This window comes from Tenrec ecaudatus, chromosome 6 (assembly GCF_050624435.1).
Source record: "Tenrec ecaudatus isolate mTenEca1 chromosome 6, mTenEca1.hap1, whole genome shotgun sequence".
NCBI lineage: Eukaryota > Metazoa > Chordata > Mammalia > Afrosoricida > Tenrecidae > Tenrec > Tenrec ecaudatus.
Window position 1 is genome coordinate 172,088,972 of NC_134535.1, and position 27,612 is coordinate 172,116,583.

The window sequence follows — 27,612 nt, forward strand, 5'->3', positions numbered from 1 at the left end:
GCGAGGCGTTGGGTTTTGCTTTATTTTCCCCTCCCCTTCGGGACACCATCCAACTTCTTTTTTCCCTTTTAATTAATCCAGGCACGGACTGAGTTGCCCTTCTTTTTCCACCGGGTCTCACCGAGTGAGGGACTGGTCATGTCCAGACCCACCGCACGCCGTCGCTGCTATGAACAGCCTCCAAACTAAGCCAGTTCTGAACCTGCCATTACTTAATATCTTTTTAAAATAAAAATCATGAAATGAAATCTGCTTTTTTGGGGGGAGCAGGGGGAGTGTGTCAATATAGTGAAATGAATGTTCCGGGAACACGGAGGGAAACAGCAGGGCTACCGCTGTGACGAGGGATACTGGGCTTCGTCCCACGGCGTCCTTTCGCTGTAGACTTAAGCACAGATAGCCATGCTGCTAGTTTAGCAATGAACCCAGAAGTTTCCTCTGCCAGGCTGCCTCAGTCCTTTACAGCCGTCTCCGTGTGCTAAAAGCAGGTCTAGCTGGAGGAGCAGACGGGGGCGAAGGCACCAAGAACAGGCAGCGTGCACCTCCTTACCCACCCACCCACCCACACACCACTCAAGGTCCTCTTTTTCTTATTTGCAGCCCAAGAGGATTTAATTCACCCACTGCCATCAAGTGGGTGCTGACTTAGAATGACCCTGCAGGACAGGGAAAACGGCCCCAGTAGGTTTCCAAGACTGTAACTCCTCACGGGAGTAGAAAGCCTTGTTTTTCTCCCCAGACGAGTAGCTGGTGGTTTCGAACTGCTGAACTTGCAGTTAGTGGCCCAACTTGGAACCACTACGCCACCAGGGGGATCTTGAGGATTTAATTCGATGCCCCATCAACAACTCTCCCAGTGAAAGCTCTATGTAGAAACATATCGCTTCATCTCCGCTCACAGAGGCATCCAGGGTTCAGTGGAAGCCATTGTTCTTGGCCGCCAGGTGGAAGACCTACACTCTGTTTCCACAGCCACCTGCCTCTCCTGGGAACCCTGCACGCTGGTGTGAGAGTGAACTGGTTTCAGCCTGAAATGGACTAGGAAGAAAGACTGTTTTTGTTTGTTTGTTTGTGGGAAACAACAACAAAAAACAGCCAATAAAAAATGCAACCTGCCGCTGAGGATGAGGACACAGATGTCACAGAGCTGGGCAGCATGCTGTGAGGTCCCCGTCCATGGAGAGCCCCCTTGATAGCAGTGGATAGCAGGGCTTCTTCTTTTTTTAAAAAACAAATAATTTTATCGGGGGCTCATATAGTGCTTATCACAATCCATACATACATCAATTGCGTGAAGCACATTTGTACATTCATGGCCCTCATCATTCTCAAAACATTTGCTCTCCACTTAAGCCCATGACATTAGCTCCTTATTTTACCCCCTCTCTCCCTGCTCCCCCTCCCTCATGAACCCTTGATAATTTATAAATTATTATTTTGTCATATTTTACACTGTCTGACATCTCCTTTCACCCACTTTACTGTTATCCATTCCCCCAGGGAGGAGGTTATATGTAGATCCTCATTATGAAGGCTGAGCAAAAGTACAAGGAAATAGAGGAAAGATCTAAGAGGCAAAGGGCATTTATAAAGGTCTAAATAAAGGTATGTATATATGTAAATATACCTTTATTTGACAATGGGGAACTAGATCTATGTGCATATATTTATAGGTTTTGTATTAAGGTAGCAGATGGATATTGGGTCTCCCCTCAAGTACTCTCTCAATGCAAGAATACTTTGTTCTATAAAAACTGGCATTCCATGATGCTCACCTTCCCAACACGATCCCTGAAGACAAATGGGTACATAAGTAAATGTGGTGAAGAAAGCTGATGGAGCCCAACTATCAAAAGATACAGCATCTGAGGTCTTAAAGGCTTGAAGGCAAACAAGTGGCCATCTAGCTCAGAAGCAGCACTTTTTTACAGAACCACAGAAGAGAAGTCTTTTCTGTGCACCCACCGCCATCAAGGTGTGCTTGTGATGTCAAATCCAACAACAAAACAGGGACAATTCCTTTCTATAAGTTCCTGGCTCAAGTGGCCAGGGCATCTTCATCTGTCCTTCAAGCACAGGCGGCCTTCATGATACAGTTGCAGTGGGTGAAGAAAGACACCCCTGTTTTTCAAGAATGGACCTCCTCAACTTGAATTGCTTGCCTTTGATTTCGACGGGGATCCAAACGAACATGACGGTTTTGACCTCGGCAAAGACAAAGGCTGCTTCAGCCCAGAAAACACGTCTGTCTCTATTTATTGGTGGAGTTTTCAGACTGTGTTTGATGAGTGACTATTGATGGCCTTCCAAACACAGTGCTGGAGGAAGGGGATGTAAAGGATGTCTTCAGTGAATCTTGCTGCTGGTGGTGATGGTGGGGTGTTCTTTGAGGAGGTTAATCTGCACACTAACCTTATCACCCTGAGAAGGAGCCCTGGTGGTGCTGTGGGCCGCTAACCTCAAGGTTGGAGGTTCAAGCCAGCAGCTGCTCTATGTGGAAGAAAGATGAGGCTGTCTGCTCCCATAAAAGTTTGCCGTCTGGAAACCCCTGAATCAGGTCTCTGTGCGCTGGATTGAACTGGTTGGCAGTGGGCTTTGATTCTTCCTTGGTGTATCACCCCGATACCACGCTCTGGGGAATGGAAGAGATGAGAGATGTCAGGTTGGGTGAGTTTTCACTTGGATGTTGAGAAGTCACCCAAGAAGGCTCACCCACCATGCTGTCTCATGATCTGGAAATGGAGAAGGCCGGTGTTTGACCTCACGAAGATTGGGGACGGGAGACAAGGGCAAGAAGAGAAAGTGTTCTGCGGTGGGTGGGGCATATCAATGTTGACGGAGTTCATTGCCCGCTCCTGCCTGACTTGGTGTCAGCAGACCTTAGTCAGGGAAATGCCATTGAAAGAACGCATGGAAAACAAGCACATACATACGTAGATAAAACCAAACTCTCTGCTAGGGAGCTGATGCCAACTCCATACAAGAGAGATCTGTTCCCAATTGGTGACCTTGTGGCTCGCAGTCCAACGCAGGGTTTTGTGTGTGTGTGTGTGTGTGTGTGTGTTTATTAACCGACTACTGTGTATAGACAGCAACCTACTATTACTTTGGTGTGTCTCATGTCCAGGGGAACTATAGCAATAGACTGTCACAAAAAGGGATCTGATGGACAAGGGGGCCCTGGTTATTTGTCTGCCTGCAGAACCCCACATTTGCATGTTTTCATGCAAACAATGGACCTTGTCCTAGAACCGTGCTATTTTGGTTTTTGTCTGTCATCTGCCGTTCACATCATCAGTCATTTCACTTCTCTGGAGCCTGGGTGAGCGAGCCGTTTTCATTGGATGATTTGGTTCCCTTTCGAGAAGCCTCGAGTGGGAGGAGGCTGAGCGTCCTGTCAGGACAGGGCAATACTGTGAGGCGGGCTGACACTGCTGCTGGGTCATTCCATGGCGGGCATTGGAAGGAACGAGAGCATATTTGTGTGCCCGTGGACTTGGGCTGGGTTGGGGTGTGGCTGCAGGTCTCCTGCTGCAGCGAGTCTCCTGGACAAATGATTAGACTCCAGTGCTGGAGAGCTGCTACCATCAGCAGTTCAGATATGGTTTCCGCCTCCCCCCGCCCCATTTTCTTTCTCCCACCCATGAAATACACAACTCCCCTCTAGCTCTATAGTGCTTCCTTCCCCCCACTGTCATGACCTCAATTTTACCTGACAAATCAGATTAGACCAGAGCATGCACACTGCTGCAGATAAGATCCTGCAACACAGGGAATCCAGGACAGATAAACCCCTCAGGACCAACAAGGAGAGTAGAGATACCAGGAGGATTAGGGTAGGGTGGGAGGAGAAAGAGGGAGCCAATCACAAGGATGAACTAGAACCCCCCCCCCCAGGGACAAATAACAGAAAGGTGGCTGAGGGGCGACGGAGGACGATGTAAGATATGGAAAAAGTCATCTATAACTTATCAAGGGTTCACAAGGGTGGGCGGGCCAGGGAAGGAGGGAGGGAGAAGAAATGGGGAGCTGATATCAGGGGCTCTAGTGGGAAGAGACTGCTTTGAAAATGACGGTGGTGGCATATGTGCAAATGTGCTTGACACATTGGAGGAATGTATGGATTGTGATAAGAGATGCAAGAGTCCCCCCCAAAAGTATTTTTTTTTAAAGAAGAAGTTCTGAAATGTCATTATCCTCTACACCTCCAGGCTGCCGGGTGTACATTCTCTTGGTGTGTAATACCCTTTAATAAAGAGGGTCCCAGATGGTCCCTGCTCGGATTTTCTCCAGCTCGACCCTTCCCCGCCCGGGCAGTACAACCACGTCTAGCCGGGGCCAGGGCTCTCTCTTCCTTGTGGACACGTGGGTCTCGGCACAGCACCATCCCCGCTCCTGAAGTTTGGCTAGCCACGCAAGTGACCCGCCTCAAGGTCAGAAGCGCGGAACCAAACGTGTTGAGGGGTGGGCCGATGAATCAGTAGTTGAACAGTCTGCAAGCTGATTCCAGGGGCCCTGGTGGTTCCCTGTGGTAAGCATTGGGCTGCTTATTGGAAGGTTCATGGTTTGAACCCGTCCCCCACAGGAGAAAGATGCGGTAGTCTGCCCTGGTAAAGATTTATAGCCTCAGGAAACCTCCGGACTCGTTTTACTCTTTCCTATGGGAGCTGGAGTCCAGTTAATGATGACGGGCTTGGTTTTTCTTTTTCTTCTCTCTTCCTTTTCCCCCTCGGTGATTCTGGGAGTCCCGGGTGCAGGGGGAGGGGGAGAGGGGGGCAGCAGAAAAATCGACCTTGAGGGGACAGAATCCTTAAAACTGTACTCTGACTCTGATCCCTGCTCGCATTTGAACATGGGCGTTCTGGATTTGCCTCTGGGGGACACCCAGGAATTCTAGGCTCTGGTGCTCAGAACCCACTTCCACCACGAACATACTGCTGTCAGTTCTGGTTCTGCTGACAGATGGTCTTCTTTGGGCAAAATGCAGCTCCTGGCCATGGGTCAGGTACATTGGTGGACTGATTTGTCCAAAATTGTAACTTGGCTTTCTAAGCCATTATGAAAATACACCCATCAAAGTAAGTGGAGAGAGCATGGATAACTTAATATGTGTTAGTATGATTTATAGCTTTTAAATATTGAGACATAGGCATGTGGGCCTGCATTTTTACTCTTATCTTGGTCTCTGCAATTAAAAAATCATTTTATTGGGGGCTCTTACAGCTCTTGTCACAATCCATCCATCCATTGTGTCAAGCACATTTGTCCATATGTTGTCATCATCATTTTCAAAACATCTTCTTTCTACTTGAGCCCTTGGGATCAGCTCATTCCCCTCTCCTTCCACCCCATCCCTCCCTCATGATCCTTTGATAATTTATTATTTTTTTTCAAGTCCACAAATTTTAAGGGTAGACCTCTTCTTGCTAAACATCTACATTCTTTCACTTATTCACTCACTCATTCATTTATTATTTTGTTTCTCTCTGTGGATATTCTCTATTTGATATGACGGAGTCATCATACCTGCCTCTACTTCTTTGACCATGATTTCCTTTTGTTCTTGAACATGTTGTGATGGCTACCTTCAAGTCTACGGTGGCTTGGTTAATTCTGATTTCTCATAGACAGCTTTCATTTCTTTGCATCATCTAATAATGTTTTATTAAAAGGTGGACATGCTAGATGATGTTTTGATTGTTGCGACTCTGGGCATTGGTCCCCTCTCCCTGAAGTTTGTTCTTGTCATTTCCGTGCACATTTATTCAGAAACTGGTTGGGTTGCTTTATGGAAGCATATTGACTTGGTTAGGAGTCCTGGTTACAAATTAGAATGCCATCCCAAAGGTCTGAAGTTCGAAGTCACCAGGAGCTCCGTGAGAGAAAGATGAGGCTTTCTATTTCTGCAAAGAGTTACAGACCCGGCAGCCCGTAGGGGCAGTTCTACCCCATCCTGTAGGGTCACCATGAGTCATAATTGGTTGCAAGTCTGGTGCTAGGGCATGACTCCTGCTCAGATGATTAGACTCCATTGCTAACGAGCTGCTATACCATCACAAGTTCCAAAACGTCATTATTCCCTATACCTCACCCCTCCTCCAGGCTGCCTGGAGGTTTTGTTTTGTTTTGAGTGTTGGCTTCAGTAATTAATCCTGGTGCTGCAGTAGGTTAATTATTGGGCCAATTAATAAAATGTTGGTGTTTCGAACCCACCAGCTACTCCAGGAGAGACAGATGAGGCGGTCTGCTTCTGTAACGATTTACAGCCTTGGAAACCATATGAGAAAGTTCTCCCCCACTGGAACAGACCAGAACTGAAACATGGGGAGTCCAGGGCAGATGAACCCCTCAGGACCAATGATGAGAGTGGTGATACCAGGAGGATAAGGGGAAGGTGGGGGAGAAAGGGGGAACTGCATATAACCCCCTCCCTGGGGGATGGACAACAGAAAAGTGGGTGAGGGGAGATGTCAGGCAGTGTAAGACATGACAAAATAATAATAATTTATGAATTATCAAGGGTTTGTGGGGGGGAGGGTAAAATGATACCAAGGGCTCAAGTAAAAAGCAAATGTTTTGAGAATGATGATGGCAATGAATATACACATGTGCTTGGCACAGTGGATGGATGGATTGCAATAAGAGTTGTTCGAGCCTCCAATAAAAACATTTTGAAAAGAGAAAAGATAAAGTTCTCCACTGCCCTTTCCAGTCACTATGAGTCAGAATTGACTCAGCATCACTGAGTTAGTGGCTTGGGTCTAGATGGCACAAACAGGGAAGGGCTTGACTACTAATCAAAAGATTAGTGCTTTGAACATGCCCCCCCCTCCCAAGGAGTAGCCTGGAAGAAAGGCCTGGTTGTCTACTTCTGTAAGGTGACAGCCTTGCAGACCAATGGTGCAGCGCTCTACCCTAAAGCACAGTGAGTCGGTCTGAGTCAGAATGCAGTTGACCTGGCATGGGTCTGAGCAGGGCTCGCTTCTTCACTGCCTCCGACTGTACGCAACTACTGTGTGTGATCTACGCAGTGCCCAGCCAACTTTGCCTTTGCTGTCAACAATGCCCTGGGATATAAATGGCTCTAAGACTAATTCAATCAAATTTAGGCATTGGGGGAAGGAACAGCTTCCTGAAGCCAATGTTTCATTTTGTTCTCACCCAAGAGGGCCTTCTACCCATCTCCTTCTCCAACTTCCTTCCACTCACTAGCCATTTTACAATGAATATTTAATTGTTCATAGAATTGATGATCTCTCCCCCCTCCCCGCCTGCCGCTGCTCAATGCCCTTAGCATCTCCTGCTCTGCTTTTAAGAATTCCCTCTGTCTTGAAGCTGTCCAGGCTCTGTGGCAAATTACATCAGTTCTGTTTTGAAAAGCTGTTTCATGTCTTTGCTTCTTCCCTTCCTGCTGTACCCCCACTTCACAACATCTCTGATCTAGGGCTCTGGATCTGGGGGTAGGGTCAATGAATGCTTCTGAGTGACACTCTCACTTACGGAGCTGAGTGCTTGGCTGGGCAGAGGGAGAAGCAGCCTGAGATCTCTTGTCGAAAGCACCAAAAGGTGGTTTTTGTTGGAATGCCGATTATAACATGCAGTGGTCTCAATCAACCAGGGGTTTTGCGAGAAATATAGAAGACTAGGCACAAATGCTGTGACAAAAAGGTCAACTGAACTCATGTGACAGGTGAAAGGAGGAAGGTGGGACGTCGAAGTTTGGCACATCGGTGTGGGAAGCTTGGTACCTCCGTGTGGGCTGGATGGAGTGTGGTCTCGGGCCAGAGGAAAGCAGTCTGGGTGTTTCTGGAAAGATGACACAGAGGTCTGCCCTGGACTAGGTGCCGCTGCTCACGGCTCGCCCTGCCACGCACGCACTGGGCTTGGGCAGTGGTCCATGCGCCGCCGCCTGGGTTGAGCTTCTCTGGAAGCTGTTCTGCAAGACACTTCTGTGTCCCCGTGGAGGGATCTGTAACAGGCCTTTCTGGTACACCATTAGGGTGTGTTGAGCACATCCTGTGTTTCCATATCTATCCTTGGACAATTTCATTGAATGATGTAAAGTTTCATTGGTTCCAGCTTGTTTCTCCTTACAGGGATGGCGGGAGGACGGGGGGCGTGGTGGGGAGCACCAGGAGTGCTCTGCCCATGGTAACGCCTCTATTCTATGTGGGGGAGCTGAGTGGGAGAAACCCTAAACCTACCCTCAGTGACAAGTCATTGGGAACAGAAAGAGCAAAGTTGATGTCTTGCTCCTCCAGGGAATGAGGCCTTGTTGCTGAGAGCCAGGGAGGTGGAGCTCTGTGTTCCTAGCTCCCTGCTCTGGAGTGGACTTTCTGCCTTGCTGAGATGGGAGGAGGGCAGTCCTGGCTCACCTACACAGGCTCTTGCTTTCTTAATGAGTTTCTGTAAATGTTGGTGCATCGATATTTATTCACTTCCTGCACACCTTTAAAACATATATATTTACAATATATTTTACATATTATATTACATATGTAATATATTATTGTATAATATATACATGTAAGTATACATGTATAACCCATATACTTTCTTTTATATGTACTTCATACTTTCTTTCATGTATCTAAAGCATATATTGAAGAATTTTCAAGGGCTTCAGTGGGGTTTGCAAAGGTCTTCATGCTGTCATAGCAGAAGCCTCTCTTTTAATCACTTATTTGCCATCCACTGCACATCTACTATGTGTCTAGTCCTGTCCTGGGGGCAGGGATATCATCTCAGCAACTGCAAACTGACCACTGTCTGGTTGATTCCGACTCAGCAGCCCAGGGTACAGAGTGGAACTCCCCCTTTGGGTTTCAGAGATTTTCAAATCTTTACCGGAGCAGGTAGCATCTTCTCTCTCCTGACGTGTGAGCTGTTGACCTTGTGCCTGGATCACTGCAGCTCCTTAAGGGGTGTGGATATGCCAAACCAAACCAAACAAAAAACCCAACCCCAAACTCACTGCTGTAGAGACTGTTAGCACCCCTGTTGTTATTACGTGTCATCAAGTCTGTTGCGACTCATAGCAACCTGACGTACAGCGGAACGAAACACTGCCCGGTCCTATGAAAGCCTCACACTTGTTCTATTGGAGCCCATTGTTGTAGCCGCTGTGTCACTTCACCTTCTTCAGGGTCTTCTCCTCCACGTTATCCAGCGGGCTGCCCTTCTCCAGTGTGTTAGCCCAGGTAGACTAGAAAAACAAATCCAGAGAGACTCAGGAAAGGACTTGTGTGAGTCTGGGTTGACTAGAGAAACAAATTCATAGACACTCATATGTGTATAAGAAAGAGCTTTATATCAAAGAGTAATTGTATATTAAGAAAACATCCCAGCCCAGTCCAGCCAGATCAAGTCCATAGTCCAATATTAGCCCATATGCTTGATAGCAGTCTGTAATTTCCTCCTCAGACTCATGCAACACATGCAATGATGCCAAATTCAGGAAGATCACAGGTCAGTGGGTGGAAAGTCTTGTGGATCCAGTGGTGGTGGAAGCATCTCAGCGCTGGCCAGGGTCTCCAGGTGACTCTTCCGGCTCCAGGACTCTGGCTCCATCAGCGTGGCTCCATGTGGCTTGTCAACAGGAATGTGTAGCAGAGAGAGTGTATCTGGCCTCCAGTGCACCTCCAAATGAGGTCATCAAGCTGTGTCCGGATTGACAGGCTGGACTCCACCCTTTCCTCAAGTTGACTGCAGATTATGTAACTGCCCCGTGAGACAAACTTTGACATCCTTGCCTCTAGGGACCATTCTGGCTGTACTTCATCCAAGAAAGATTTGTTGGTCCTTTTAGCAGCTCATGATATTTTCAATATTCTTTTCTAGCACCATAATTCAAATACATCAGCTCTTCCTTATTCAATGCCCAGCTTTCACATGCATGTGGGGCAATTAAAGATACCCTGGCTTGGGTCAGTGCACATTAGTACTCCAAGCAACACTCTTGTTGGCACCACTTTAGAGAGGTCTTGTGCAGCAGACTTACCCACCACCATGCACTGTGTGGCTGCTCAGCTGCCACTTCAGTGAGCACTGAGTGTGGATGCAAGCATGATGAAATCCTTGGCAATGTCAGTCTTTTCTCGCTTGGTCGTGCTGTCACCCACTGGCCCAGATGTGAGGCTTTGGGTTTTCTTCACATTGAGTTGTCATCCATTTTGAAGACTGTAATCCCTGATCTTCATCAGCAAGTGCGTCAAGTCCTCCTAGCTTTCAGCAAGCAGGACGGTGTCATCTGCATATCGCAGGATGCTGACAAGCCTCCCTCCACGATACTGGAGAACAAAAGGGGCACCGCCCTGTTTGTCGGCTTGGCGCATGCGCGAACTCAGCAAATAGCTGCCGAGTAAACGGATAACAGAAATAGAAGTGGTTTTGTTTTCCTTTTTTAAGTTTGGGAACTTTCTGGGCCATATTACTAACTGAATTTTGAGAACTGGGGTTTCCATTCTTGTGGAACCTGACTTCTGGGTTCCTGGTAGTGGGGTGCCTTCCTCCCAGGTCATTGTCCTGAGATGATCTTTGGGATCTTGAGCTTTGAGCACATGATCTCCTAACATGCCTATAAGTCAATAACTCTAACGACGGGTCATTAGTAAAGACTATTTTGCCTTAAGCGTTGTGCTTTTCTGATGAAGTATCTATGTGCACTCTATTTAGAGAAGCAGACATTCCAAGGTTAGACTGGAAGCCATGTTTTGGGGGAAAATCACGATTATATAAATAACACTGCGCTAGCCATGTTTCCATGGCAGTATCGATAATCTGGGATGTAGGAATCTAGAAGTTCTCTTACCGTTGGTAGTGTCTCACAAGTGTGCCTGATTTCCAAATCGTCTATTAAATAAAATCATTATGTGTATTAGGGACTTATTCCTATGATTGTCTATGCAGTTTCATGGCCCTGTAGGCTTGGTGGTTCTGCACTGGGAGGCTCAGTGCAGAGTCAGCAGTTTGAGTCTACCAGCCGCTCCGAGGGGCAGGGGCCTTTCTACTCCCATCAAGAGTTACAGTCTCAGAAACTCACAAGGGCGTCCTGCTCTGTTGTGGAGTGTCACTATTAGTCGGCGTGGACTTAATGGCAGTGACCTGGTAGAGCCCTGGTGGAGCCCTCAACTGCTAACCAAAAGGTAATGGTACAAACCCATTAGCTGCTTTGTGAGGAAAACATGGGACAATCTGCTCCCATGAAGATTACGGTCTTGCAAACTCTATAGGGAAATTCTGCTCTGTCCTATAAGTCAGAAGCACACAACCACAGGAGGCTATGTGTTGTTAAGGGGACCATGCCTGACTACAATATCCTATCCTAACACAACTTCTTTTAATCCCCATTTCTTAGAAGGTGTGCAGGTAGCGATTGCTATCATCATTGTCTATTGGACCACCCACCACATCCCCTGTGTGCTCCTCTGCCTTTGGGGACCTCAGAAAGGGTTAAAAAAGTGCCCCTGCCCAAAGGTCCAAGGCTCGGGGACTACAGCAGCATGTTCTTGGCATGGTCCTGATCAGGAAAATCCTTCTTTTTTGTTGTGTCATTGCAGATGATCAGTCTGCACCGGTTTCCCTGGCACTCCCTAACTGACATTTTCTTCTAACATCTGGTTATATCCTGTTCAAGAACCCAGGCTGGGACTTCTTCCCAATCTATTGCTCTTTTCAGGAAAAACTCCGGGCATGCTTGGGCTGAGCTGCGGTAAGAGGGAATGTCAGGCATCCAGTCTTAGAGAAACCTCGCGGTCCCTGCTCTGCCCAAGCCCTTCATGGTAAAGGGATAGTCTACTCAGCCATCAAGATGGTTATGTGTTTAACAGAGAATGAGGATGTGTGTTAGGCTGGGTTGTCTACAGAAACAAACCCAGTGACACTTATCTGTGCATAAAGAGCTTTATATCAAGAAATAATGATATGTTAAGAAGGCATCCTAGCTCAGTCCAACTCAGGACCATAAGGCCAATGCCAGTCAGTCTCCCTTCAGACTCACATAGCTTAGGCTGGTGACTGAGAATGGTCATCCCAGAAGCAGGAAGATCACAGGCCAGTCAGTATAGGCTCATGGATCCAACGGTGGTGGAAGCATGGTAGGGTGCTGACAGCTCTCAAGGTCAGTGGCAGAATCCCAGCAAGCAAGAAGGCAACATTGCTGAGATAGAGATAGGGATAAAGGTTCCTAGTTCCTCTTATAAGAAAGTCACACCCTCAAGAAGGCATGATCAGGCTGTGACCTGGCTGACAGGTGGATCTCCCTCCCTATATTTTCATAAAAATTCAAGTTGACCTCAGATCATCTTACTACCACAGAATGCATCTGAGTAACGGGGAAGCCTGACCAAAATATATGCTCTGACTTCTGGAAGCCTATCAAAGGAGAAAGTGATTGTTGGGGTGAGCTCTGAAGGCTGGCAGCTAATGGGACTGGAGGAGAAGGTGGGATGGATAAAGGTCAGAAAAGCTCCCTGGGGTGGCCGTGCCAGCACCAGAAACACAGATTGACATTCGAGAACGAATTAGATGTCTCCCTCCCCTTCGCGAAACTGGCAGATGAAGATGATGATTTCAGTCCAGTCCAGAACAGGCAAAGGCTCTCTCAGCTCACCGTGCCTCTGTTTCTGCTCCTGAGAGGAAGCAAGGCTCAGAGATAAATAAGCTATTTTAGTGTCTGCACAACGTGCTACATAAACACCTTTGGGGAAGAACCAACAAGGGGAGCAATGACCTCCTTTCTGGGACGGGAGAAAGCGGCTTGGGAGGAGCTGGGCAGGCTTCTGGGCACCTTCTCAGATTTGCTGGGCTGAGATAGTCTCATGCTCACAGGATTCTGCTGTTACATAAATGTCGTCCTTCGGATGTGTAACTAAATATAACCTTATTTTAGGCTTTGATAGGAATTTTATGTGTTAAAATTTTAAAAAACCTATCTCATCACTCAGAGTCATTTATTCATTCATTCATTCAACAAGCACTTATTAAGTACCAGTAATGCTCCAGGCACTCTGCTAGATCCTCGGAGGATAAAGAGGAATAGGATACAACCCCCAGCTCAAGCAGAAAGAAATTGTTTTGAGAATGATGATGGCAACAAATGCACAAATGTGCTCGACACAATGGATGTGTATGCACTGTGATAAGAGCTGTATGAGCCCCCAATAAAATGATTTTTAAAAAGATTTATAATAAGCAAAAAAAAGATACAATCTCCACCCTCAGGAAGTCCTTAGTCTATCTACTAGGGCTAATGGATCCACAGGCACATCATTATAATTTGACAGGAAGCAGGGAATGGTAAAGGGATCCAAGCTATGCGGACAGACGGACGGGAAGAACCTGACTCTGACTCGGCAGAAGTGTGTTTCAGAGAAGGCTGAGTTTAAAGATGAGTAGGTACCACCCTGAGAATAGAGACTGGAGCGAGGGCTTTCTGTGCGCTTGCCAGCCAATCTACACGCTCAAACAGAGAGGCGGGAAGCATCATCGTACGCTGCTGGAACTGCGAGAGCTGGATCCAGTAGATCGCTAGTCTAAGATCTCCAGAAGCTCCAACTCACTGCCACGGGGTCTATAGTCTGTCCCTACGTACAGGGACGGGCGAACTGTGCCTGTGGGTGTGACTGTCTGCAGGGAGCAGCCAGCCTCATCTTTCTTCTGTGGAGAGGCTGGTGTGTTGGAACTGCCGACTTTGCAGTAGCAGCCACGAATAATACACTATGCCACCAGGGCTCCTAAAATAAGGGGGGGAAATAGGTGGTGCTTTCCTGGAGAAATTTTTAGGGCTCATTAGGGAGCATGGAGCACCTTCTCTGTGCAAAGAAGAGCTACTGTAATGTTTTATGCAGAGAGAGACATGGTCAGATTATTGGTCTTGGATAAAATGCGTTGAAAGTTGGAGACAATATTGGAAGTGATGAAACTAGAGGATGCTGATGAATAAATAGATTTGAGAAACAGCTTAGAGTTACCACTATGAGAACTGGAGATGGACTGAATGCGGGATGCGAGAGAGAGAGAGTAGCAGAGGATGTCTCATGGTCAACTTCACCTTAAGAAGAAATACAATAATATATGCACTGTGATTACCTACCTCGAGTCTGTTGCCACAAATAACTCAGATTGCAAATTACAGTTCATGGAAATTCATCCATTTCATGTCTTAAAGATTCTTCTTTTGCAAAAGCCGCATAATAAAATGTTAAATTACTAAGAAGCAAATACTTTTAAAACCTGTTAATGTGTTAGGTGAAGAAATTATTTAAATTATTGAGCTGAGATCATTATAATCATGATTGGATTATATAAGCGTCTACTCTGGGGCCATGTTTTCTTCCTCTGGGGACTTTTCACAACTTTTTAATTTATTTGATTTTTCAAAAATTTTGTCCTTTTTTTGAGGAGAGTAGATCAAGAAAGAAAAGCAAAGGCACGTTGCCCTTAGCAACTTGACTTGAACGATCTGAGCACCAGGCAGCGAAAATAGCAACTTGATTAAAGGCTCAGGCATTCTGGACTGTGGCGGCCAGCTCAGGGAACTAGATAACGCATATATCCGAATACAAGCAAAAGGCCAACATTTACAGATGTGACTAGGATTCCACCAAATCACGACCAAGAAGACCTCTAGGGGCCCAGTGTCATTCTGAGCCAGAATGAACTCACAGCCTTGAGTTTCGGTTGGATTCGGCATGAAAAATCCTATTGCCATCAGTTGGTTCTGATTCATAGTGACCCAGTATGCTGTTTCCAAGGCTGTCAATCTCTATGGGAGTTCAACCAATCAATCCCTCTGGTAGGTAGCCAGAACAGGGAAAAGGGTGTGTACCTCCCATGCCTATACAGGCCCATAAAGCAGGTTGGAAAGGAGGACTCAGGCAAACATTAGCCACCCATAAAAACCTCCACCCTGGGCATGCTCCAATTCAGGTCTCTGAGCCAGGTGAGCAGTATACCTGGGCGGCCCAAACTAGGCCCAAGCTCATGATCCCACCCAGGTGGGCTTAATTCAGCCAATGGAGTCAACCAAGACCTTCAACCACACCACCCCAGCCAGAGGTTTGAAATACCCTGGCAGCGGGAGGGCTGGGCTCTCTCTGGCCCCTCTCCCGGTCAGTGGCAGGCCGGAGAGGACTCTCTTTTCTCTTTCACCCAGCCCCATTGCCCACTCAGGCAGCGCCGCTCACTGTGGCCTCATTTCCACATGTGGGGTACACTGCTCCACAAGCTCGTGTCTAGTGGTGAGCCCCGGCGCAGCTTACACGTGGTCTGGCATGCTTCTCTGAAATAGCATGTACTCTTTGAGACTGTAAAGCCAGAAACTTCTCCCGTTCTTCATAAAATCGCATTTGGATTACAAACCAGGCTTTGGCGTGAACTCTTTCTCCTGCAAAACAAAGACCCGAGGTATTACCCACTCGAGAAACCTCACACATCAACCGACTGACCGACCGACTGACCAACCAACCAACCAACCAACCAACCAACCAACCAACCAACCAACCAATCTATCCAACAGTAAAGGGATGTCTGGATGGCACATGTTTCCCATACTTGGCTGCTCCCTGAAAAGATGCATGTTGAAGACCACCCTGAGCCCCCTCAGAAGGGAGTCCGAACAATCTCTGGCTGAAAAATCAGCCACTGAAGACGTTTGAAGCCCTGCTTTACTTTGACACAGAGAGGATCACAGAAAAGTGAGTTGACTCTGACACCTTTTTTTTTAATGTACAGTAAAAATAAAGACAAATATGATTCCTCATCCCTTAGAGCTCGTATTCTAGCTGGAGAAGGCAGCAAAGAAAGAGACAATCCCCAGTGACCAGGGATTGACCCCATAAAGCCATTGCATTAAAAGTCGAGGTTCATAATAACAAACAGGTGATGCTCAACCGCATGCTCGTGCTCGGTTACGGAAGTAGTAGGGCAAAGATATGTTGGTGTGCTTGGGGGCGTTTCTTTAAGGTTTTTATGCACAGAACGGTTCGGAAACAAGCACACAAACTCCAATCCACTGCCTTGTGGTCAAGTCCAGCAAGCCAACCGTTTCTAAGGCTGTCAATCTTCATCGGGGCAGACAGCCTTGTCGCCTTCCGCGAGCCGCTGGGGCTTGAATCGCCGACTTTGTGGTGATCTCTGCGATGCTTAGCGAGCAGCACCACAAGGGGCCCTGACAGCGACGTACACGACACACAATGCACCAAGACGGACGTTTGACTAACTGCATACGAGCCATGCCTCACTATCCAGCTTACTTGCAAGGGGGGACCTGTTGTCATGGCGCTGCCCGGACGAACGCTGTGTTGGTGAGAGTTTCAGAAGGTGGATGCCCAGTGCCATGTCCTGGGTGCTAATGATAACTTTCACTTTAATCCAAAGATTTTTCAGAGCCTATCTTAAGAGTCTCCTTTTTTATTCATTTGTAGAACATGGGTTTAATAATCTTATGATATGGGCCAATGAATATGACAGCCATTTCCTCAGGGAACACGCAGTGTTGTAGGAGTGGCAGTGATGCAGACGAGCAATTTGCATGCAGTGTGATAGGGGCTGGGTGCCTTGTTGGATGTTACGTTGGTCCGGGTTGCTGAGAGAAACAAATCCAGGACACTCATATATATGTAAGAGAGGGCTTTATATCACAGAGTAAATGTACATCCGGAAAGCACCCCAACCCAGTCTAATCCAAGCCCCTAAATCCAATATTAGCCCATCTGTCTTATACCCATCTAGAAAGTCCTCTTCAGACTCACGAAACACATGCAATGACGCTGAACGCAGGAAGCTCACAGGCCAGTGGGTAGAAAGCCTTTGGATCCAGTGGCATTGTAAGCTTTCAGTGCTGGCTGGGGTCTCCACGTGGCTTCTCCAGCACCCAGTGCTGCATCAGGGTAGGTCCATGTAGCAGAGAGAGAGATTGTCCCCCACCTCTAAGGAGGAAAGACTGGGGTTCCCAGAATACTCAGGCGAAGGCCATGCCCACACAGGGGCCTCATTGGTTAGATCTTGATTGGCAGGCCAGACTCCACCCCTACCCTCTTAATCTCAAATGGACAAGAGATTAGGTAACTACCACAGATATGTTCCGAGAACCCAAAAGGTTGGCTGTTCTAATCCACCAGTTGCTCCATGGAAGTTTCCAGCCATAGTGATTCCAGCCAGGGAAACTCATTCTGCTCTCCATAGATAGCTTCGAAAACTTTATGGAAAGTTCATTTAATTAAAAAACAATCGTCTAATTAGCATACACCTCACCGATCATCCCATTTAGTGGTTCTATCCGGTTCAGATTTACACACTCCGTTCCAGACTCATTTCTTCCCATTGTCCTAAGCTCCCTGCTTTCCCTCCAGCCACTCCTGTTCCAGCCTGGCTTTCCCATCCGGAAGACACGGCACCATCATACAAAGTCCTACAGAGCAACCCAGTGGGTGCGTGGGAAAGCACGCAGTGTCAACCAGGAGGAGGTACCCCGAGGGCCGAGTGGGGACAAGGTCCACTGGAGGAAATCCAGCGATTTCCTTCTGGCTTTGCCAGGAGCCTGTGCCAATGAGATCACGTCCTCAGAGCCCTTAGGTCCGCAGTCAAGGGCACTGCCACCGTTGACTGTGTGTCACCGCAGAGGTAGATTCTGCCGGTGCCATGTACTCAGAAATAGGCTCATTTCCGCTGCTGTGGGGGACCATCAAGGGGAAGAAGGCCGATGGAGGGATGGTGCGGTTCTCTGGAGGAAAACCAGGGCCACCTTTCCCTTCACAAACAGCCCCCTGCATTGGCTCTTTAGAGAGCCCTGTTTCCTGAGCAGGCCTTTGATAGGAAACGCGTCTGCAGCCTCCCTCACATGCATTTTCTATTAATTAACACAGTACTTCCTCTGCCTAGACATTGGCAGGAGTTCCCATGATCCGAACGAGAGAGCCGGATTCCTGCCAAACTGTCTATCCTGGGCCTGCTTTGCATAATGCCCCCTGTATGAGCTTGGACTTGGGTCAAGCGCCTGGTTCTGTGACACACTCCCCTAGGAGGTTTTTTGTTTTGTTTTGTTTTTGAAGTCTGTGATGTGTGAATGGTGGCTGTCAGGGAACCAGAGCCTATTCAGGCCCAGAAGGAGCAGGCGCTTTGAGGGCCAGCAAAAGCTCATGGCCTGATCAATGGGGAAGGGAGATGGCTAGGGCAGGGGGTTACATTTGAAGAATCTTGGGACGAGGCCTGAAGTGACCTGTGTGTCTGGGAGGAAAGGGGGTGGGCCAGGCCTCTTAGCAACTGAAAGCCGAGGCAGAAAGGGTCCATTAGACCTCCGAAGTCCCAAAAGAGCAGTTACTGCCAGGTGGCTGCCCGGATCGATCCCACTTCATCCCTAGAACAAAGCAAGACGAAGCATTTATCTGTTGAAAGCCTCCCAGGGTAAAGACCCTCACTAGTGGGAGGATATGGAATGGAGCGGGTCAAATTTTCTAGGCCTTAGTTTCTTCTTTTTAGGGAAAAAGAAAAAAAAAGGTTATTATTTGGTCGCTAAGAACTATTTTTCCTCTGCTAAGAACCTAACCTCAAAATGTAGCTCTGCTCTCCGGTGGGAATGGAGCGGCAAGGTGGAGCCTGACACCTTCTCACCTCCACTTTTTCTGACGGGCATGGACAGGGTTCTCTGGCTTGTTCATGAAGGGTTCTTTCTCTCATGAAGGACTGATTGGGGTTAGAAAGAGCGGTGCATGCTTCTTGCTCTCATAACCTCGACAAAGCAAATTCCACATGCATATCTGTCTCCAGACAGGCAGGCATATCGGGCAAAGGAATGACGATTCAAGGTGAAGAGGCTGCTTCAGATCCCTCACCAGGAAACATCACAGGATGCGGCCTAAAAAACAGGCTCCTGGAAGTCACCGAGGGGCTGATTATAATGTGCTGATGAATCACTTGGGAAACATCCCCCAGGTAACACTTCCAGAACTCCTTTTTTTTTTTTTTTTTTGAGGCAGGGTAGGCAAACAGTAGTGGCAATTGTTTGGAAGCTGGAATGAATGAGGCCAAGGTCATAGGAGCCGATACTGTTCTTCAGCCCCGATGTGCCCTGGAAGGTGGGCAGTGAGGACGGCCTCAGGGTCTGAGGTGGGCACGAGAGAATGGCAGAAGCCCAGACTGAAGGCCCTTCAGGACTGTCTGCTGAGATAACACACTAAGTAGCATGTGTGATTGAATGCACCCCTTCCCCACACACTCTCAGGACCGACCTTCCTCTCCCCTGCCTCACAGCCCCAAGAGTGTTGCTGGGAAGGTCCCCCCTGGCCCATTCCGAAAGAAGCCTTCCCACAAGGTTGGCAGTTGGAATCCATGAGCTGTTCTTTGGAAAAAAGATAAGGCTTTCCGTTCCCATAAAAACTTGCAGCATTTGAAAACCAAAGGAGGCAACTTCTGTCCTCGGGGGTTGCTATGAATCAGAATCCACTGGAAGGGTGAAAGGAAGGGAGGGAGAGGTGAGGGAGTGAGTGATAACATAGACGTGAATCCTGGCAGGTCTCCCGCATGGTGCACTAGGTGCTGGTTTAGCCAGAACCCATTTCTGCAGGAAGAACGACTAAAAATCTCACTGCTGCTGAGACTATTCCAACCCACAGCAATCCTATCGGACAGAGAAGAACTATCTAGTGGTCTCTGAGACTATAGCTCATCTTCCTCCAGAGGAGTAGAAAGCTTCATCTTCCTCCAGGGGAGTGGTTGGTGGTTTCGAACTACTGATCTTTCAGTTAGCAGCCCACTGAAGAACCCACTCTGCCACCCGGGCTCCTCAGAGTGAGTAAAATCACCCCAATCTCTGCTTTGCTCTGGGTCTCTGCCTCTTCCCGCTTCTAAGTGAGCAGGTAGACGTGCTTTCCAATCTCCAAACACCACTGGGACACTGGGTCCAAGTCAGTCTGCTGTAATTCCAATTCTTGAGACAGACTCTTGTAGCCCATTCCAGGTAGCATGTCTAGCTTAAATCCAACCATATAGGGGCCAGGGGAAGCCCAACCTCTTCCCCAGGGGCCTTAAGGGATGGGCAGTTTCCAGGGAGGAGAGTGTGGACAGAGCCCTCTCTCTGAGAAACCTCCGCCACACAGATACAGGTGGTCGTAGGTGTAGAACTATGCCGCATGGAGTTTTCAGTGGCTGGTTTTCCAGAAGGATGTCCCAGGCCTTTCCCCTTCTGTGGCACCTCTGACTGGACCCCAGCCTCCCACCTTTCAGAGAGCAGTGGGGGCTAACAAACCAAATTGTTCCTGCTGCCCAGGGATTCCTCTCCTGTTACAGCCCCTCTCATTTTCTTAGTTATGTATATGCAATTGTGGTCACTACATAATTTTGCAATGTAGGGGTGGAGCCTAGGCTGATTGGTCACAGCCTGATGGTGCCTCCTTGTGGGCGTGGTGTCTTCATAAGGAGGGTCCTGGGAACGTCCCTCTCATACCCTCTCTCGCTCCGCTTCACCTTCCCTCTGGCAAGCCACTCTGAAACCTGTGCCAGCCCCGTAGATGCTTCTGCTGCCATTGGATCCCCACAACTCTGCACCCACTGGCCTGTGATCTCCCTGCATTGTGCATCATTGCATGTGACTGCGTGAGTCTGAAGAGGGATTTATGAACTAGTGTCAGACTTATGGCCTTGATCTGGACTGGGATGTTTCCCTGATCTATAACTACTTCATGATATAAAGTCCTCGCTAACACATATATGAGTGTCTCTGGACTTGTTTCTCTAGTCTCCCCAGCCCGACACGATGCTGGATCATAAGTTGCACAGAACAGAGTGCTGGAGTTGTGCCTGCTTCTGCAGTGCGTAGGATCAGGCCTGGAACACGAAGAATGGAGCACATTAGACCATCCACAAAGCTTTCCCACTGGAAGCACTGAATGGATGGCCACTCAGCTCATTTGGACATGAAAGGATGGAAGGGGGCGGGGGTGGTATCAGCTGCTGGCTGCCCTGCCCTTCCCAGTGGCTCAGCAGATGAAAGTCTGCTGGTTTTAAGGCAGCGCCGTATTTGCTGCGTAGTGCTCATTTGCTTCACACACATTTCCTATTAATTAACACAGTTCTTCCTTGGCAGATCAGTTGGCAGGGCCCGGCAAAATTAGAGTTTGAATGTCTGCCAAACTGTCCATCCTGCAGTTGCTTTGCATCACATGGGCCGTGTGAGTGCTGACCGTATCCAGTCCTGGGGTTTTTAAAATGACCACCTTGGCTGGGCTTTCCACATTGCGAACTTGACTCTCAGCTGTTCCCAAAGTTCAGGGCCAGCTTGTACTCATCTCAGAACTTGTCATGTGTGGAACCAGTTAGCTCTGGAATGGGGCTGTTACATGTATTAGGTAGCTAGAGTCAGGGACAAGGGGGTTGTCCCTCCCATGCCCACAAAGGCCCCCAGAAAGGAAGTTGGGAAGAACTCAGGCAACCGGCAGACACCTATGAAGACTCCCAAACTGAGCCTGCTCAAATTCAAGACCTTAGCCAGGTAGGAGGTACACCTGGGCGTACAATCTAGGCCCAGGCTCATGACATCACCCAGGTGGATTTAACCTAGCCATTGGGGTCAACCAATACTATCAACCATGCCTTCCAAGCCAGAGGCTTGAACTATCCTGGCTGTGGGAAGGCCAGTCTCTTTTACTCTGCTCCCGGTCAATGGCAGGTTGGGGTGTGGGCGCAAACACCTGCCCCTGGATGTGCCCCCTCAGGGCTTGCTTGCTGGCCATGTGCACCTGCTTCGGACCTACTCGGAACCTGCAGCCTCTGGGTGCACAGACTCTTGGCCTCTAGGGTTCTTGGGCTTCTGGCCTCCCGGGATCCCCCCACCCCAGTTCTGCACACGTGGGTGCTCCCTTCCATGTGGTTGTTCATGTCAACAGTGAACCCCAGTGTGGTTTCTGCGTGGCTTGGCATGCTTCCCTGAAAAAGCATGTACTCTTTGTTGAGACTGCAAACCCTGAAACTTCGCCCGTCCATCATAAAAACCCACTCATATTACACAACGGGCTTCAGCCTGAGTTCTTTTTGTGAAATCATTTTATTGTGGGCTCATACAACTCTCATCACAATCCATACATTCATCCATTGTATGTCAAGCACATTTGTACATTTGTTGCCCTCATCATTCTCAAAACATTTTCTTTCTACTTGAGCCCTTGGTATCAGCTCCTCATTTTTTCCCTCCCTTCCCGCTCCCCCTTCCCTCATGAACCCTTGATAATTTATAAATTATTATTATTTTGTCATACCTTACACTGTCTGATGTCGCCCTTCACCCACTTTTCTGTTGTCTGTCCCCTATGGAGGATGTTATCTATAGCTCCTTGTAATAGGTTCCCCCTTTCCACACCACCCTCCCGGTATTGCCACTCTCACCACTGGTCCTGAAGGGATCATCTGTTCTGGATTCCTTGTGTTTCCAGTTCCTATCTGTACCAGTGTACACCCTCTGGTCTAGCCAGATTTGTAAGGTAGAATTGGGATCATAATAGTGTGTGGGGGGAGGAAGCATAGAGGAAAGTGGTATGTTTCATTGTTGCTACACTGAACCCTGACTGGCCTATCTCCTCCCTGAGACCCGTCTGTAAGGGGCTGTCCAGTTGCCTATAGATGGGCTTAGTGTCCCCAATCTGCACTCCCCTCATTTACAGTGATATGATATTTTGTACTTTGATGCCTGATACCTGAACCCTTCGACATCTCATGGTCACACAGGTTGTATTTCATCGTGTGAAGCCCAAAACCAAGGTATTATCCACTCCGGAAGCCTTCTGCATGTAGGCCCTGCTCTGCCCACAAGTTGATTGGCCTGAAAGCCGTCTGGTCTTCACACAGCACTGGATCCCAGCCCTGGCACACAGGCTGGGCTGAGTCATCTCGGTCCCCTTCCTTCCTTCCAGTGGTGGCTTCCCCCAACTTCACAGGGCTCTCCTTGCTATGTGAAAACTCATTTCTGCCCCTTGAAAGCTCTGCCGCCTAGAGCCCAAGGCTGCAGCTCACACGATTAACTCTTGGATAGCAGTTATTTGGCAGTAGAGTAGGGAGAGGTGGCTTGGGAAGATGCAATTCCAAAATTTCTCTTTTAAAAGCCAAATAAACCCATGCGGAGCAGCCCTGTTCTCGTTTTGAAATGAAGCCTGCCGAGAAGTGCTCACAAGGGACAGTCCCCGTGCCCTCTTCTGGGCTCTTCAGGAAGGTGAGGTCATCGTCAGGTGCTGAAACTCACCCTGGGTTGCTAGGGGACTCATCCTGTGACTCTCTGTAAGTGGATTTGGCTTTGATCAGAAATAAATGACAAAAAAAGAAAAAACGCCTGTTGAACACACACACAAAGAAAGCTTTTCATATTTATGATCAATCTCTCGAAATTATTAAGTACAATATAGTGCTTTGTCGGGGGGGGGGTGTCATGGTGTCAAAATGTTGTTGGCGTTCTCATAATTGTTGCCTGTGAAGACCCAGGTGGATCTGGGTATTTTTATGATGACCTAACCTCGCACATCATCCATCCATTGTAACACATTACTGACCGTGCTCCCTCCATCGGCAGCTGTACAAAGACATGCAGCGTTGGACTGAGAATGAATTTATCTGTTCATTTAGCTTGGTTAATTGGCTGCTGAAATAATGTTCCCATTTCTTCATGGGTGCTCCACTTGATGGATCAGGCAGATGCCAGAGACGAGGTGACAGCTCAGAAAGGCACCTGGCTTATGAAAATGTTTGTCAAATGCGTGACAAGAGAAAGCAGGTTGGAATGTTCTCGCTGCCAACAAGCTAGATGCTGCCAACCCTGGAGGCAGCTGACTGACGGCTTGTTTAGAGGGAGGCTGCTTACTGAATAGTAGGGCCATTTTGTATTCTTGATCATGCTCATGCATATGCAAATGCACTCAGAATGCATCCTTTCACATCGCAGCAGACACTGCCGATGACAGACTCTCAATCATGAGCGACGTTGGAGGGCCCAGGCCTGGAACCTGAGGCTCTCTGGACGAGAAGCTTACACGGAGATTTTCTTTGTGTAAATCATCCATGTGGTGCCTTCCGTTCAATCGACTCCTTGGTCATATCCCTGTGAACGTTGCTGAGGCTACTTCTGGTCGGCCATTTAAAAAAAAAATGTAGATCTTATTTAAATGAATAGTGTACACTTCTGGTCTTTCAAATTCTAACTGAAGCTGATTGAGAGCATCTTCATTTTCTTATCCTCAAGCACTGTCCCGTACACCACCAGCCCCCCGCCCCAATTTTATGTCCATCCAGTTTGTGGTGAAGCTCGTCGGAGGTCAGTACTGCTTTACCTCGTTTCAAGAGGACACTGACACAGAAGAGTGTGGCTTCTCACCTGCCAGGTTTCTGGAGTGATTTTTACCTCGGATCTTGCTTTGCCAAGCTGGAAGCGTTCGTGCGGCACAAGCACTTCTGTCATCCAAGTGACTCTCTCAGGGAAAGTCTCCAAAAGTACATGCTCTTTCTGGAAAGCTGCCCGGAGCAGCTCAGGAGTCTGCCACGGAATGTGGAAAAACCACCTGGAAAGAAGATGGCAAGGGTTCAAGTAGAAAGTAAATATTGTGAGAAAGATGAGGGCAACGAATGTACAGAAGTGCTTGACACAATGGATGCATGTATGGATTGTCATAAAAGTTGTATGAGCTCCAATAACATGATTTTTAATTAAATAAATATATATATTTTTAATGGGGAAGACCACAACAGGAGAGCGAAACCACAGGGTGAGGAACCAGGAAATCCAGCCGCCAAGAGGGAGAGTGGCCTGAGCATGTGGGAGAGCGCCCCGGCCTCCGCTTGCAGAGCACCCCGGAAAGAGAAGCAAGGCTCAGGCTGCCTGGCCTGGCTTTTCTCCCCACGGCCGTGGCTGAAGGTATTGGCCGACCTTACTGGCTGCATTGAAGTGCACCTGTGTGATGCCCTGCCCTACGCTGTGGCTAGGTTTCGCTTCACCTGTGCCTGGGTGGCCCTAGTCTGGGCATGCTCAGTTTGGATTTTCCCATAGGTGTCTAATTAGTGTGACTGATTTCCCTGCAGCCCCTTTCTTGTGACCCTAGGCAAGCAGGTGGGGAGACAAGCCCCCACCCCCTTGGTCCCTCTTCTGGCTACCTAGCACCCCAGTTGGTATTACCTCAACAAGTGGTGTTTGCTTTGCTGATTTCTCGTTAGTGTGCTCTTAATCAGAATCCCTGCTAGCTGGCAGTTATGCACTGGGCTCCTGACCACATGGTCAGCAGTTTGAGGCTACCAGTCACTTCTCCAGAGAAAGCTGAAGCTTTCTACTCCATAAAGGGCCACAGCCTCAGAAGCCCACAGGAGCTGGCCTTCTGTCCTATAGGGTTACTTCGGGTTGAAATTGATTCAATGGTGTGGCAGTCACCTGAGAATTTTGGGAAATCTGGTCATTCCTTTTTGGAGGTGAGAGACACCATCTCTCTCAGTTCCCTCCCTTGGAGAGTCTCTACTGACAAGGCGGACTTCCTGCGAGGCATCCCTGAGGAGATGCCACATGGACCTACCTGGATGCAGCCCTGGGAGCTGGAATGGCCACGTGGAGACCCCTGCCAGCGCTGAGATGCTCACTGTCACCACTGACTTTGCAGCCCCTGGCCTGTGATCACTCTGCATTCGGCATCATTGCATGTGTTTGGTGAATCTGAAGCAGACTTTATGGATTTGTGCAGGACATATGGGCTAATATCAGACTTATGACTTTGGACTGGACTGGGTTGGGACGTTTTCTCAATGTCCAATTGCTCTTGTATATACATCTCTTTCTTTTTTTAAAAAAACATTTTATTAGGGGCTCATACAACTCTCATCACAATCCATACATATACATACATCAATTGTATAAAGCACATCTGTACATTCTTTGCCCTAATCATTTTCTTTCTTTTTTTTCCTCCTCTTTTCTTTTTTTACATTTTATTAGGGGCTCATACAACTCTTATCACAATCCATACATATACATACATCAATTGTATAAAGCACTTCCATACATTCCCTGCCCCAATCATTCTCAAAGCATTTGCTCTCCACTTAAGCCCTCCGTATCAGGTCCTCTTTTTTTTCCCTCCCTCCCCGTTCCCCCCTCCCTCCTGAGCCCTTGATAATCCACAGATTGTTATTTTGTCATATCTTGCCCTATCCGGAGTCTGCCTTCCCCCCCTTCTCTGCCGTCCATCTCCCAGGGAGGTGGTCACATGTGGATCCTTGTAATCAGTTCCCCCTTTCCAACCCACTCACCCTCCACTCTCCCAGCATCGCCCCTCACACCCTTGGTCCTGAAGGTATCGTCCACCCTGGGTTCCCTGTGCCTCCAGCCCCCATATATACCAGTGAACAGCCTCTGCCCTATCCAGCCCTGCAAGGTAGAATTCGGATCATGGTAGTTGGGGGGAGGAAGCATCCAGGATCTGGGGGAAAGCTGTGTTCTTCATCGGTACTACCTCACATCCTGACTGACCCATCTCCTCTCCTAAACCCCTCTATGAGGGGATCTCCAGTGGCCGACACTTGGGCCTTGGGTCTCCACTCTGCACTTCCCCCTTCATTACACACACATATATATATATATATATATATATATATATATATATATATATATATATATTTGCATGATGCCTTATACCTGGTCCCTTTGGCACCTCGTGATCACACAGGCTGGTGTGCTTCTTCCATGTGGGCTTTTTTGCTTCTGAGCTAGATGGCTGCTTGTTCACCTTCAAGCTTTTAAGACCCCAGACACTATCTCTTTTGATAGCCGGGCACCATAAATCTCTTTCTTATACACATATGTGCGCCCATGGATTTATCTAGTCTACCCAGACCAACAAAAATGGCAATGAGCTTTTGAGTCAGTCTCCTTGCAGAGATAAGTTCTGACTTGACAGCACCTAGTTCAGCCCCCCATGAAGCTCCAATGGCATCGTGGTTACATGTTGATATGCTAACTTCAGGGTCAGCAGTTCATATCCACCCCCTGCTCCTCCGGTCCTATAAGGCGTCACAGCCTCAGAAACTCATAAGGGCGGTTCAGACCCTGTTCTAAAGATCTGTCATGAGTCAGAATCAGCTCGATGGTAGTAGGTATTTTTAGTTTGGGGTGCTTTAAATTTTCTTTTCATAAGGAGGCCCGGTGATGCCATGATTAGGTGGTTCAAACCCACCTGGGTGGGTGTGGGTAAAAGATGAGGCTGCCTGCTCCTACAAAGACTTGTCTTGGAAGGCCCTGTCCAGGGTCACTAAGGGTCAGCATTGACTTGGTGGCTGTGGGTTTGGTTTGGGTGTTGGTTTAGAAGGTTACCAGTTAGAGAATCCTGCTAAGTGCCTGATTAGTCCAAACCCTGGGCACACCGATGGAGTCATTTGCTGGCACTGGTGATGGGTGTAGGAATCTATTTCACGTGTGCTCAGGGAGAAGCGGGGCTGCTCTTGAGCCAAATCTCCCTGTGCAGCCTGCTGCCCTTTCTTCTCAGCTCTTTTATTCTCCCAGTGGTCAGGCAATCATTTCCACAAAGTCCTTGGTGGGGGCTTCCCAAGTTCTTGGTGGGGATTCTAGCCTTCTAAGGCTGTTGTGCGCTTTAACTACAATAGGAT

The 27,612-nt window shown here is 48.1% G+C and overlaps 1 long non-coding RNA gene across 1 annotated transcript in view; it reads left to right on the forward strand.

Annotated features, from left to right (window-relative positions):
• The window catches only part of LOC142451342 (uncharacterized), a 41,079-nt gene extending 22,155 nt beyond the window's left edge, over positions 1 to 18,924 (forward strand). Inside the window, exon 3 of the long non-coding RNA XR_012784987.1 lies at positions 18,766 to 18,924. This is a non-coding gene — a long non-coding RNA (uncharacterized LOC142451342). The remainder of the gene's footprint in view (positions 1 to 18,765) is intronic.
• Positions 18,925 to 27,612: the final 8,688 nt, after the last annotated feature.